At 37.6% G+C, this 15,650-nt stretch overlaps 1 pseudogene; it reads right to left on the reverse strand.

Moving 5' to 3' along the window:
* Positions 1-1,344: 1,344 nt before the first annotated feature.
* On the reverse strand, positions 1,345-5,323 carry LOC102874478 (annotated as a pseudogene).
* Between the last annotated feature and the right edge of the window lie 10,327 nt (positions 5,324-15,650).

Here is a 15,650-nt window from a genome sequence, read left to right on the forward strand (position 1 = left end):
CCAAGTGTCCATCAACAGATAAATGTCTTAAAAAACTATGAATGTGGTACATTCACATGGTGGAGTGAAAAATTATCAATAATTTGAGAAATACTGCACAATATATATGGGCCTAGAAAAAACCCTGTATGATGTGATATAAGTCAGTCACAAAAGGGCAATTTTAATATAAGAAGACTAACATAAAAAGCCAAGGAAAAGTTTATGCACAGATAGAATAAAATTTGTAAGGTTAACAGAGATGATAAGAAAACGAGAGTGGAGCAAAAAGTAATAAATAGGTAATGAAGGGAAAAAGCAATGTGTAATAGAGATTGATTAAATAAAATTAATTAAAATTAATTAATCAATGTTATTTATTGTTATAAACAAATGGAAAGAAAGTGATGGTGATGAAGGATTTTTTTCAAGTAGGGGTTGGATCAATTGTTTTAAAGTAAGGGTAAATTTAAAGACCATTAGTCAATTAAGGCACGTATAAGCTGTCTGTATAGTAAATGTTTGTGCCTGTATATTTGACTGAAGAAAGAGGTTACCAGTATTCTGAAACAGTACCTGTGTTTTTGACTTCTCACTTTGACTCTGATTCTCAAAGTGTGGCTTTAGGGTCACATCCAAGGCTACATGTTTGCCTCCAGGTTGTCCACAGGCTTGTTCTTAATACAGTGTCTGTTTTACAGTAGACTAGAAGGAGCTCTCATTGTGTGAACTAAAGGGAATTGTATTGCTAACTCAGAGGCTTAGCTTCTCTGGCAGCTGCAGCTATGATGCACTAGCTCACACGGGCAACCTCCTCTTGGGCACTTTACAGCCTTGGGAACCCAACAGGGGATCAGTTATGATTCTCTACTGGTTCTGACTCAATGAGTTATTTTGAGTTCATTGTTTTTTGTGTTTTGTTGGTTTTTTTTTTTAACATACTATTAAAGTTTATTTGCTTCTAAAGCACATAGAGTATGTTATTGTGTGCTGTCAAGTAGGAACCAACTTATAACTGACCCTCCAGTGGTCTTTCAGAGACAGTTAATTGTAATCAAATGGAAGGAGATTTCACATGGAAGGAGATGGCCCATCCTTCTGCAGAGCACTTGATGGTTTCGAGCTGCATGCCTTCAAGATTGCAGAGCTGCTTCTTACCACTAGGCCACCAGAGCTCCCTATAAGGAGTGTGCTGCTGCTGTTCTGTGCACTGTAGAGTCAGAGCAGGCCCGTTTCTCACACTCCAGTGTGTTTTCAGAGACAGTTAATCACATGGGAGGAGAATGTCCATCTTTCTCCTGCAGAGCAGCTGGTGGTCTTGAACTGCATGCCTTTGGGATTGCTGAATAGTTTCTTACCACTAGCCTACCAGAGATCCCTAGATATGGAATATAATCTTATGAAATATAAACTTCTACTAGATATAGTTAAAATATAAACTTCCATTAGATATAGTTATCTAATTGTATAATGAAAAATAAAGGTATACTTAATTTACTTGTGTCTTTTGTTATTCTATCAACTGAATTTAATTGTTTTAAAAAATCATTGATCATAATATGTAATTTTAATTTCCTGGTGCCTCCATTTTTTCTGATTTCTCTTAAAATCAAGGAGATTTTTGTCAATGCCAACAGCCAACTGCTTGATGACTCCATGAATTTTTAGCATTAAAGCTGATTTACTGGTAAACATTAGTGATGTTTCATAATAATGTTCAACAAATCAAAGAGTCTCGCATATTATCTTTCATTTTTCAGAGTCAAAATTCTGGAATATATCATATTATAACTAGGGGTATTGGAAATGGGTCAATTAGTTCATGGTCTGGATTATCTTTTGGCATTATTACTCCACATCTTCTGTCTCTTTTCAGAAGTTACTTTAAAGTTTGTCTTTCCAAGTTTCATTATCACTTTATCTATGTGATTTTTACTGACTTACAAGAGATTTTCCATAGTACCAAAGGTCATTAGCTTTTGAAAGACCCACAACAAGAACCAATAGAAAATGCCCTTTGTATGGTGACTAAATCCAGTAAAGAGGTTCCTTCACCTAGTTCCCAAAAGTGAGCAATATGTTTTGGTGCATTATGCCCACCTGCCCTTCAGCTCTTCTGCCGTATATATATTCCAAAGTCAAGGTTAGTTTTGGTGGCTCATCTCTGTCAAGAGACTGTAGAATAATAGTGGTTCTCCCCCCATTTTTACTGCCACAGGAGTAAACAGACTTTTCTCCAACTTCAACTCCTTCACTCTCATTTCCATTGCTTCTTCTCTTTTCCATTTCAGCTTATGCAATTTCCCAGAGTGTTTCACTGAATATTGTGGTCCTGCCCCCTTAGGCCCAGTGTAGGCCTAGCACAGAAAGTGGTAGCCATGATCTCCTTCCAAGCCTGGAGCATCCAGGGAGAGTTTATTGTTTTTATCTGGCATAAAATGAAGTTATTTATGACGTATAGGGAACTCTGCTGGCCCACTTGAAAGAAGCTACAATGCAATCTCAAAGGCTCATGGTTTGAACTCAGTAGTTGCTCTGCAAGAGAAGGAAATGGGCAAAGTAATGTCTTCTATCAAAAGAAAGCCAATGCTTTCATTAAATTTATGGATAATAGTCCAACAATGAACTCTCTCCATACAAACAATTCTAAAAATGGCACAGATCTGTTCACCATTTTAATTTTGTCTCACACACACACACACTTACTCACCTGAAGATCATTCAAAACTGGCCAGAGACAGTATCTAGATAGGAGCTGCCAGAGGTTCAAGCAGGATTTACGAGAGGTCATGGCAGCAGGGATATTATTGCTGATGTCAGATGTATCCTGGCTCCAGGTCAAAAGTAAAGAATACCAATAGAAGGTCTATTTGTGCAAAGCAATTTGGCTGTGTGATCATAATAAATTGTTGCTAACATTCAGAAGAATGGGAGTTCCAGAGCACTTAATTATGCTTATGTAGAAGCTATACCCAGACCAGGAGACTGCTGTGCAACCAGAGCAGGGGAACACTGCATGGTTTAAAATTGAGACAGGAGTGTGGCAGGGTTGTGTCATACCTATTTAATTTCTCTGCTGAGCAAATAATGCAAAAAACTGGACTCTATGAAGAGGAGTGTGGCATCAACATTGGAGGGAGATTCATCAATAACCTATGTTATACTGATGACACAACCTTGCTTGTTGAAAGTGAGGACTTGAAGCACTTGTTGCAGAAGATCAAGGAACGAAGTCTTCAATATAGATTGCACCCCAGTGTCAAGAAAACAATGATTCTTACCACTGGACTAATAGGTAACATCATGATGGATTGCGAAGAGGTTGAAACTGTCAATAGTTTCATCTTGCTTGGATCCACAATTAACACCCTTAATACCAACAGTCAGGAAATAAGGAGATGCATTATTCTGGGAAAATTAGCCATTAGAGAACCTCTTCAAATTACCAAGGAGTAATGATACCAGTTTGAGGACTATTGATTCAAGCCATGGTCTTTCCAAGTCCCTTGCTATGAATCTGAGAGCTGGATAATGAGTAAGTATGACAGAAAAAGAATTGATGCCTTTGAGCTGTGGTGGTGGAGAAGATCACTGAGAATCCCATGGATGGCCAAAAGAACAAACAGATATTAGAGAGGGTGCAGCCAGAGTGCTCTTTGGAGGCATGAATGATGAGGCTTCGCCTTACATACTTTGGCTATGTTGTCACGAGGGGCTATTCCTTGGAGAGGGACATGATGTTAGAAAGGGTGGAGTGCCAGTGAAGGAGTGGAAGACCTTCGTCAGGTGACTGACTTCGTCAGGTGACTGATGCAATAGGCTCTTGTATGTCAAAAACTGTGAGGATAGTACAGGATAGAACACAGTCCAGATCTTTTGTTCATAGGGTCGCTATGAGTCATACTTGACTCAAAAAACAGTACCTAACAACAAGAAGATATATGGTTTCCTTGAGTCAATGATGATTTAATAGTCACTAGCAACAACAGTTTAACTTTATTAGTAAAAATTTAAAATAGAAAATTTGGGTGTTCAATGAGTTTGTTTGCCAAAATAGTTTGTACATTTGAAGAAAAATTGCACAGAAAAACACTTGATCAACATCTCAGTAAGTAAAATTTCTTAATCTAGAGTCTCTTTTATCATTTACTGTTTTCCAATAAAGAGAATAAAGGCTGTTTTTTAAAAATTAATTTTTAGGTACTTTTAGCTATTGTTCTCACAGATACAATTGTCACAACACTGTCCATACTTCAGTACACATATTCTGCCTATTCTGTCCACTACCTCTTCTTTCCATTAACCTTTCTTTTAATAAAATTTCTAAATTGCTTAAATCATCACCACTCTATAATTTGTTTTCATAACTACAATTCAATAATAGCTTAATCTATATTTTAAAAACTGTTTTAGCAATTCTTGCTGTTTCTAGTCCCTAATACAGAATAATTTTCATAATAATTCCTTCTCCATCCACACAAAATTAAGAATTTTCTTTGAAACATATTAATGTATAACGAGAATTTATATATATCAATGATCATGAAAATGGTATAGAATTAGTGATTGTTTCATTCTGTTATCCATAAGGTTGCCAAGAGCAGCAGTAGATTCCATGATATAACAAGGCAATATGTTAGACACATATTCTGCCTTCCTTGTGTGCAGGGACCATAATTGGCATTGTTCACACCTAGCACAGAATCAGAACAACAATCAACACTTAGACTTACTATGTTTAGTAACATTTGAAAATTGCTTGCTGAGTGGATGAATAACCATACTCACATTTCTCCACTGTTTTGGAAGAGAAAAAGAGTACTTATGATAATTCACATTGTTACAGCTGACTTATGTTTAGGTTTTATTTTTTTTCTGTTTATCTGATTGCCTTTCTCACTTCCCAAAAGACTCTCCTCCAAGTGCTAGTTCTGGTTTTGAGTCTAATAACTCTTCCCATATGATAACTGATCAGCATAGACAACTTCAGAACTGATTCTAGCACTATTTGCTGGACTATGCAAGTCACACTTCTCAGTATCCACTACCTCAGAAATCAGTTAAATATCTATTTTGTTTTTAAAATAAAGTTCAGTTTATACCAACTAATGGATATAATGCTTTCTGAAAGAAGGAAAGAAAAATAAAATTAATATTAATTTCAAGCAACACAAGAAAACAATGCAATTCCTTAATTAAGAAATTGAAAATGTCTTTGGTTTATTTAAATTTAAAAACATCACTTATTTGTCCTTGTGTGGGCCAAATGGATAAATACTTACTTGATGATCATTGAACCTGAGATCATTGAGTCTGATACTCGGGATAGCATTGCTGATATCATGGCTAAAAGCAGAGCATAACAGAAGGATGACTATTTGTGTTTTATCAATTAATCAAAAGCATTTGACGGTGCATCCCAACAACTTGTAACACTGAGAATGGGATTCCCAGAACAGTACTCAAGTGAAAACTATGCCTAGACCAGGAAGCTCTTGTCAAAACAGATCAAGGGAAAACCTCATGGTTCAAAATCAAGAAAGGCGTTTGTCAGGGATCTATCTTTTCTCCATATCTTTTCAACCTGCATAGCGAACAGATAATCTGAGAGACTGGACTTAATGAAGAAGATTGTAACATCACGGTTGGTGAAACACTCATCAACAACTTGTGCTGTTCAGATGACACAACCTTGCTTGCTGAAACTGAGGAGTACTTAAGTTGCTTGCTGCAGAAGATCAAGTACTAAAGCCTTCAATATGGTTTGAATCTCAACATAAAGAAAACAAATATTCTCATCATCAGTCCAATAGGCAACGTTATAACAGAAGGAGAGAGATTGAAGTTGTTAACAATTTCATCTTGCTTAGATCCATAATGAACACTTCACACCACTGATCAGGAAATCAAAATAAAAGTTGCATTGGGGAAAATCTGTTCCCAAGGGCCTCTCCAAAATGCTAAAGAGCAATGATGTCAGCCTAAAGACAAAGTGTACTTGATCCAAGCCATGGTTTTCTCAATTGTTTGCCATGAATCTGAGAGCTGGACAATGAATAAGGATAACAAAAGAAGAATTGGTGCCTTTAAGTTGTGGTCTTAGAGAAAAGTATTGAACATACCATAGGATTTCAAGATAACAGATATATCTGTCCTGGAGAAGGTGAAACCAGATTACTCCTTGGAGATGAGGATTTTGAAACTCTGTCTCACATATTTCAGGTATTTTGTCAGTAGTGACCAATCCCTAGAGATAGACAGCATACTTGGAAGAGTAGATGTTCTGTGCAAGATAGGAAGACCCTGGATGAGACGATATGACACAGTGACTGTGGAAATGGGGTCAAGTGTGTCACAGATGGTGAAGTTCAATTAGGATAGGGCAAGATTCAGACTCGTTCTTAGCTTTTCTATGAACCATTGTCAACTCAAAGGTACATCATAACAATGTTGTTGCTGTTTTTAGGTACCATTGAGTCGAGTACGACTCATAGCGACTCTATGAACAAAAGATCTGAACGTTGTTGCATCCCGTACTATTCTCACACTTCCTGACATACAAGAGCCTATAGCAGCAATCACTGCATTAATCTACCTGGTTGAAGGTCTTTGTCTCCTTCACCAAACCTCCACCCTTATCAGCATCATGTCCTTCTTCAAGGAATAGCACCTCAAAGCAACATACTCAAAGCATGTGAGGGGAAGCCTCCTCATTTTTGCTTCCAAACAGTACTCTGGCTACACCCTCTCCAAGTCACATCTGTTTAGTCTTTTGGCCATCTATGGGACATTTAGTGCTTTCTCCAAGACCTCAGCTCAAAGTATCAATTCTTTTCCTGTCATACTTGTTTATTGTCCACTTCTCAGAATCATAGTATCAGAAAGATCATAACCTGAATCAGACGCATCTTAGTACTCAAACCAACATCATTATTTGTCAATAATTTGATCCCTAACTGCAGATTTCCCAGTACAATGCATCTCTTTATTTTCTGACTGTTGGTAATAAGGATGTTAATTGTGGATCCTAGCCAGATGAAGCTGTTGACAGTTTGAATCTTTTCTCCATCCATAATGACAATGCCGATTGGTCCAGTGGTAAGAAATAACATTGAAAGTTGTTTTGTTGTTGTGTACCATCGAGTCTGAAACAACCCATAGCTGACACTCTGGTGGGTTTTCAGAGGCAGTTAATTGCGAGGGAGGAGCTTGTCCATCCTTCTCCTGAGAAGAAGTTGGTGGATGCTTTTGACATTGCAGTGTAACTTCTTGCCACCAGGCCACCACAGCTCATTATCATTGAGGGTTGTTGTTGTTAAGTGCTATTGAATGAAAGACCTGAACTCTTGTATAACTTCCATCATTTCTCCAGGTTCACAGAGTTTCTGGAGGCAAACTATTTCAGAGGTGGATGCCACTCTTGCTTCCAAGCCTATTTTAATCTGTCCACAATGGGTAACCATTATTACATTTGACACATCAGTGTCACAATGTTTAGCATCAAAGCAACCATGGTTACCTCTGTACAGCAAATGGGCAGACCAGTGCTACACCATTTAGAAGAATGTTTGATCAAAAACAATTAAAACCAGGCCTGAGGGCCACAGATTATAATTACTCACCTTTGGCTTGGTAGCACAACTTTCTATCCACTAGGCCAAGAGAGTTCTCTTTATGACTCACAGCAATTCTATGGACAACAGATCACTGAGGTTTAGTGGTTGAAATTCACATAGGGACATCTTGGAAGAAAAAAACCAAGCAGTCAACCCCAAAAGATCACATCATTGAAAATTTTATGGAGCATAGTTCTACTTTGACACACCTAGTCACTATAAGTCGGTATAAAATCAACAGAAATTGGTCTTATTTTTTTGTTCTTGTTGTTTCAGTTATTGAAAATAAACTATGTGGTAAACTTACGATATGTGATCATTTTTCCTTGGAATCTTTAATAATCACAAATAACAATTTAAACAGAATTTTGACTCTCAAGTTACAGGTGAGTATCTAGAGATTTGGAGAAGTTCAATTACCTTTTTATGGGAGAAGTAATGACAGCATTAGAACCAGGTGATTTAATTGTAAAAGGCTGTTAAAACATAAGGCTGTGCTATTGTTGTTGTTAGGTGTTTTTAGTCAAATAAGACCATTAGTGACTTACGAACAACAAATTTGAACCCTGTTCTAACCTGTGCCATCTTGACACTTCCTAACATATTAGAGAACCCATTGTGGCAGTCACTGTGTCAATCCACATGGTTGAAGGTCTTCCTCTCCTTCTCCAACCCTCTATATTTCTGAATATCATGTCCTTCTCCAAGAAATAGGCCCTTCTAGCAACAGGCCCGAAGTATGTGAGGCAAAGCCTCATCATCCTTGCCTCCTAAGAGCACTCTGGCTGCACCCTTTCCAAGACCTATTTGTCTGTTCTCTTGTCAGTCCATGGGATGTTCAGCACTCTTCTTCAATACCACATAGCTCAAAGGCATCAATTCTTTCATCCTTATTTATTTATCAGAAAAAAATGACCTGAATCAGACACACCTTAGTCCTCAAAACTTGTCATTGAAGCTCAATAATTTGGAGAGGTCCTTGACTGCAGATTTTCCCAGAGCAATGTATCTTCTTATATCCTGACTGCCCATACCAAGTGTGTTAACCGTGGACCCAAGTAAAATAAAGTTGTCAAAACTTTCAGTCTTTTCTCCATCCATCATGATGCTGCCTATCGGTCTAGTGTTAAGAAGGCTATACCAAGGCTGTACCGTCTCCTGAAGTCATATGTACAAATCGCCAGCTTATACAAAGACTGGAGAGATCCTTAAACAATTCTTCTATGATAAAGCCACAGCAGCAGCTGGGGCTCAGCATGCCCCACCCAGACTGTTTCCTTCTCCGCCCTCTAAGCAGAGACAGTTCTTGGTGTTCTAATAATGATGTTTTAGTGATGACATATTTTAACAAAATGAGGAGAGGGAAAGGGAAAACATAAGACAGAGAATAGATGTATTTATAAAGCAACTAGCTTTGAACAGAACATTTCAGTCTTAGGAGACCTGAGGCGGTAGAAATTGTTAGTTGTCACAAACTCAAACTGGCTGGGAAGAAGGGCACTCTTCAAAAGAAAGATTGGTTGTAGCAGCCTGTATTTACAATGTGTCTTTACCACCTCTGCAGGTCCATAGGCTTTCGTCCTACCTGCCCATTTAATACTTAAATACCTAAAGTGCATTTTAAAGTCTTGTAACAGATTTGTCCTCTTGAAAAGCTATTAAGCTAGTTACCCTGTAGCCCAGAGGGCTCTTCTTCAGTAAAACTGATTATACCACGCCATCACCATTAGAACTGTCCTGCACAGCTGCCTGCATAATTTCTGTAAAAGGTCACCACTACTTCAACTACGAAGCCCTTTTTTCTCCTACCAAAAAAAGGGAATAAAATGGTAAATCAGCTATTTTCAACTTTTCCAGAACAAAAACTGACATAAAAGCCCATGTGAAGGTTTTTTCCCATCTCCAACCTACTTATTTTAAATGCATCCACTTGCAAGCCCCCAAATGAAGCTACTTCATTATGTTAGAATCTAAACCAAAACCCATTTTAATTTCTACCCTTGTATTTAACTATCTGTTCCACTCTTCTGAGAGCCCTCGTGTTCAGTGTAGAATTTTCTAATAATTGATAGCAAAATGCAGGTTCCAGACCTGGATTAGGCTGATATTTTAATGACTTGCCCTGCAGTAAATCTGTAAACAAGTTCACTGCATGTTGCCAATGGGGAATCACAGTAAGAATCGGCTGATCTCCTGTGTGACATCAGCTCAAAGCGTGTGTCCTACAGCCAACCTTGACACTGAGGAAGACTGCCTCGTGATGGAGTCACATATGGTAGGTTATAATAGGATTGTAAGTTATTTCAAAGCACTACATTACCAGTTATCAGATTATCAATTTCATCTTCATAGATAGCCACCTTCTCCCAACTCAGCTACCTCTAAGTATGTTTCAAAATCTCTTGGTCTTCTGTTGTCTGTGAGTAGACTCTAATTGAACAGTTTATTCAGAGGCTAAAGCAGGGAGCCTGGACAAGAAGCAAAGCAAGAGCAGATGGAATTTCAGTAAAACATCATCATTTTTATTATAAATATATATCTATGTATTCATCAAATATTTAATTAATAAAATATGACTAGATTGACATTCTTTCTTTGAATTTCTTTTAAGTGGACAACTAGTTCTATGGATTTTGCCTAAATCATTTAAGAAGAAATTTCTACTGCTTCTGCATTACAAATAGCTTTTCTCTGAACAAACACTGCTCTTTTGATCTTGTATGGTTGACTGTTCTAATGAGTGCATACCTTTGCTGTTGTTCACTTTATAGTGAATGGCCTATCATTGGACTGAAAATGGAGCCACAGGATGAGTTCAGTTCTAATCTTGACAAGCCATAGTCCAAGGAATTCTTCCTACCAGCGTCTATCAGGCCAATAAGCCTAACCTAGTTTACAGTTTTGAGTTTTGCTCCACATTTTGTTCACACTCAAACCTTTTGTGATTCCTTTCAGAGCGGTGTGGTTGTTACAGAGTGTCAAGTTCAAAGTGTGTCACAGCTGTCCCTCCAGCAGGTTTTCAGACACTGTAAATTGCATAGGAGGAGACTACTCACTTTTCTCCTGGGGAGCAGCTGGCAGACTTGAACTGTGAGCCTTTGGGTTGGTAGCACAACCCCCTGCCCCTAGGCTAAAAGGTACTTATCTAGTTCTTTCTTCACAGGGTAATGAAAGTTGGAGTTCAGATTATAGTTTAGCCCAAGGATAAAATTCAAAAGGCAGGAAAGAATAGGAAATAACTACAATTGGAAAAGATAAATACCAGAAGTAAACTAGATGAACACTATTATACTGTTAGGAGTTGAAATAAATGTTTAAAACCAAAATGTGTATAAACTGAAGAATAGAAAACCAATTTGTTATGTAAGCCTTCTTCAAAAATCACAATAAATTTTAAAAATGAGCGTAACTAACTCAGTCCCATAAGGACAAATACTGTATAAGACTGTTATTGTAGAACTAGATAACTAATAAACATGTGTGAGGATCTATGGGATGAGGATGAGGGGTGGTAATCATAGGATTGCATAATTTGATGAGTGGAGGGAGGGGTAAGTTAAGGAAATGGGAAAGATCTGATGTGAAAAACAATGTATACAAACTTTATAAGTTAACCAATATAAAAAAAGTTATATATTAAAAAAAGGAATATAAAACATTTTTCCAAAAAAATGAGAAAAAGACTTTGGAAGCTCTAGATTCATTCTGAGTATAAAGACTTTGAAAAGCACCATCTTCTTAATTCCTTTCCCAACCCAAATAAAATGAGTAAGCAAAATGTTTTTTTTTTTTAATATTTGACCATTTTTTCTTAGTAATTGAAATAAAATACTTTCTATAAGTAGATTATGTGTGTAATTTTCTGGGAGTATACATTGTTTAACTCTAGAGAGGAAATAGGCCAATGTCTGTGGGTGATATAGTAGTGAGTTAGTGGTTAAGAATGTGGTCAAGAGGTGTTGGGGGATGGGGAAAGGTGGTTATTATTGCTATGTGCTATTAAGTACCTTGCAACTCAGTGACTGATCTATCCAAAGTCAATCTGTCTCTGACATACCTACCCCCCATTACTCCAGTCACTGTGTCAATCTATCTCATCCAGGGATTTCCTCTCCTGCACTGTCCCTCCACCTTTCCAAGAATGATGTCCTTCTCTAAGGACTGGTCTCCTTGCAACATACAAAAAGTATGTGAGACAGAGATTGAAGATCCTTGCCTCTAGGGAATAACTTGATTTCACCCTTTCCAGAATAGACCTCTTTGTTCTCTTAGCTGTCCATGGTATGTGTGATACTCTTCTCCAGCACCACAACTGAAAGACATCAATTCTACTTCTGTCATCCTCAAACACTGTCTACCTCTCTGACACATAACCAGTATTTGTGAAGACCATGACCTTTTTCTCCAGATTGACATCATTACTCTTCAGCACTCTGCAGAGGTCCCTGGCAGCATATTTTCTTAATACAATTTAGTCCTTTGATTTCCTGACTGCTGGTAGAGAGGTGTAAAAACAATCCTACTAGCCAAACAGTTTTGAGAAGTAAACTAAAAAACTTTCATATTAACAACAGGTTCTTTCAGCTGGATTCTTGATGTTAGAGACCTTGTGTTAGAGACTATAATAAAGACAGTGAAATTAAGACTAAAAGATTAAATTAGATATATTCAGATTCACATAACTTTAAGTTACTTAACAAGTTGATTTCCTATATCATGTGCCCCTCCTTTCATGTTCTTGTTTGCAAAGAAACAAGATGAATTTGGAGGGATCACACTTTGATAATGTCAACCTTAGGTGCTTCTAAATATTATTAAAATTTTAAGAGATAAACCCTGACTTTCCTTCAATAATCACTTAAAAGGAGTTAAACTATTATAAAATAGTGGACAATAATCTTTAAATGCAAAGACAAAGAACTCATGAACACTTGATCACTGAAAAACTGAAAGAATTAAAAGGAGTAACCTTTCCTCCTAGAATAAATATATATTTCATTGATAAATCTTTTAAAAATATTTTATATTGGTTATATTTTTTAATTGGCATATGAAATTCATATAACATTGTGCTTTACTCTTTCCTCTATTCACATTGGCTAAATTAAATTTTAAAATAATTATAGAACTTAGTTACTGGAAGGATAAAATAGAATATTTTATACAGATAAAGTAATATTGTGATCTAGGAAGCAAAGAAGAAATCAGGCAGAATAAATATCTAAACAATAAAGCAATGATATATTTTTATTTCTAATCTACTCCATTTTGTCCACATTCTTGTCAGCCAAATAAGTTGTTGTTGTTGGATGCCATTGAGTCGCCTGCGTCTCATACTGACCCTACGTATACCTCTGAAGCCTGCCCTGTCCTGAGCCAGTCTCATTGATTCTGACACACCAACCCCATTGTCCCAGTGTATCAATCCATCTCATCTGGGGTCTTCCCTGTACCCTTCCAACCATGTCTTTCTCCAAGAATTGGTTCCTTCTGGCCATGCGTCAAATTATGTAAGATGGAACTTTAAAATCCAAGCCTCCAAGGAGAAACTTGGTTTCACTCTTTTAAAGATAGGCCTATTTGTTTTCTTGGTGGTCCATGGTATGTTTAAGACTCCTCTTCTGCACCACAACTTGAAGGCATCTAATCTTCTTCTGTCACCCTTATTCATTCTCCAGTTCTCTGATGTATAGTAAGTAATTACAAAGGCCATGGCCTGGGACAGCCAAATATAGAAGCTTGAAATATGTGCATATTGTAGGAAAATAAGAGTGAATACTGTAGGGATTCAATAAGTATTAGATAAATGAACACATGACAATGAGTGAATGGTGCTTAATAATTTAATCTTAACTTATATGTTGTATAATTTTTATAAACAGGAGTAGCATCCACTTCCTAAACTACATGCCTCTGCAAACTCTATGGACTTGGAGAAATTACTATAGTTCTAGAAAGGCTTCAAGACTTTTGTTCATAGTGTTGCTATGAGTTGTGCCCAACTCAGCAGAATCAACAACATCAGTACATATCTTATGACAAAACTTGACTCAATTCTTTGCCTTCAATTCAGAACAGACTCATAGTTGAACATCCAGAGAAAGATGGTAGCTGGAGACAAGAAGGGGCTCAGGTAATGGCTAAGAAAACCAACTCTAACCTAACTGTGGATTACTCCCTGGCTTTTCTAGTAATTAATTCTCATTATCTGAAGGATCAGCCTTCCACTTACAATTATCGATATTTAGGGAAATAAATAAGCCAGTTACTTCTGTCATTATGTCTTAATCCTCCAACTTTAGATAGCCAGTTTGTATTCTGAGGAAACAAGCATATGCAAAGTATAAGAATGTAGGAACTGAGATGGCTGAAATAAAAACAAAATTCTACCAAGATAGAACTCAGGCTCCCCTGGGAAAGAAAAATAACATATGAAGGAACCAGAAATATTTCTCCTACCTTTGGTCACAAAAAAAGTAGTCCAGGAGGCAGAAGTCATAACCACAGAATATGACATAGAGGAAATGCATAAGTGTGTAGGTAGTTATTGACAGCTGCTGAGGGACCGGTACTAAAATGGATTGTAAGAGTTACTAGTTTAGGGACAGCATCTGTGTTTCTGTATGCTGAAGAATGGAGGAACATATATGGGTTCATTCTAGTCTCACAATTATCTGTACAACAAAGACTTTGCCAATAAACAGAGCAATATAAAGCTAATAAGTGTGTGCTTAACTCATGTGACCACCTGGGTTAAAGGTTTGGCTGTGCTTGCTGGGTCAATGAAAGAAAAGCTGACTTATAACTGCTTTGAAGGAAACCTTGCTGGATGATTTGGATTTGTACTACTAAACTGAACTGTGACTTTTATTAATTAAGTAATTGTATTTTGCTATTAATCTGGCTTGAGACTGTTGTTCTAAACCTAGACGTGAATTGTGAGATATTCCTCCCCTACTCTCCAACATATTTCCTTCACAAATCTCACTCTTGACACCAACTGTCTTCATTAAACTATGTGCTAAGATTAGCACTACTAATCAGAAGCCTCAAGTCAACATAACCATAAATATTCATCTAGTTATATAAATCTATAATGTCTGATATTAACAGCTCTACCCATGGCTCAGTTTTGCAATTCCTCTATGGTCTTTGGGTTTGGTGAAAAGATTTGCTAAAACGTCCTACAGAGTCTCAAACTCATCAGGGGAATGATTCATGTGACTGCAGATATGCAGGCTGGCTTTTATGCAGGAACTAACCGACAATGGGCCAGGCTGAATGCTGCTGGATGCTTAAACAAAGTGACGCTACTGCTCCGGTACTGGTGTTTTCACACAGACCCCAGTGTGGAGAGTTCTCTCTTATGCTGATCCTCCAGCTGTTACTGATTTGTGAGACCATGTGTCCCCAGTTAAGGTAGTTGGAGATCAGAGGGGGCTAAGGTAATAGCTAAAAAAAGCCAACTTTAGGCTAATACTACAACTGATGGATTCAAACAGCCATTTTTCTTTATGCTGGCAGCCGAACTTTCTACCCACTTGTCCACCAGAACTCCCTCAATAAAATTTTAGTCATATATATTAATGTTCAACAGTTCTCTTACAATTAAGGAACTCCAGTGGAAGAGTCTGTGGGGAATTGCAATGCTAACCCAAAAGCCACACTTTCCTGGCAATTTTAATCTGCTAGTGACTCCACCTGTAGCATGACAGAAGCTTTTGGCAGGAGTCGCTGCTCTATTGTCTGGGCTGACTTCCACCCACCCGTGGCTTCCAGGCTCCCAATTCTGCCCAGCAGCATGCTCTCTGTGTCTCTCAGCACCTCCTGACCGATTTTGCCTCTGTACCTGAGCAACGGTGTCTCTCTGGAGACTAAGGTGCACCTGATACAGACCATGGTCTTTGCAATCACTTGTTATGCATCAGAGAGTTGGACAATGACTGGGGGGACAGAAGTAGAAGTGATGCCTTTGAGCTGTGGTGCCGGAGAAGAGTATTGAATGTACCATGGACTGCCAAGAAAACAAACAGATTCATCCTGGAGAGGATTAAA

The sequence above is a fragment of the Elephantulus edwardii genome, unplaced genomic scaffold (genome assembly GCF_000299155.1).
Source record: "Elephantulus edwardii isolate Elephantulus edwardi_28Jun2011 unplaced genomic scaffold, EleEdw1.0 scaffold00002, whole genome shotgun sequence".
Taxonomy (NCBI): Eukaryota; Metazoa; Chordata; class Mammalia; order Macroscelidea; family Macroscelididae; genus Elephantulus; species Elephantulus edwardii.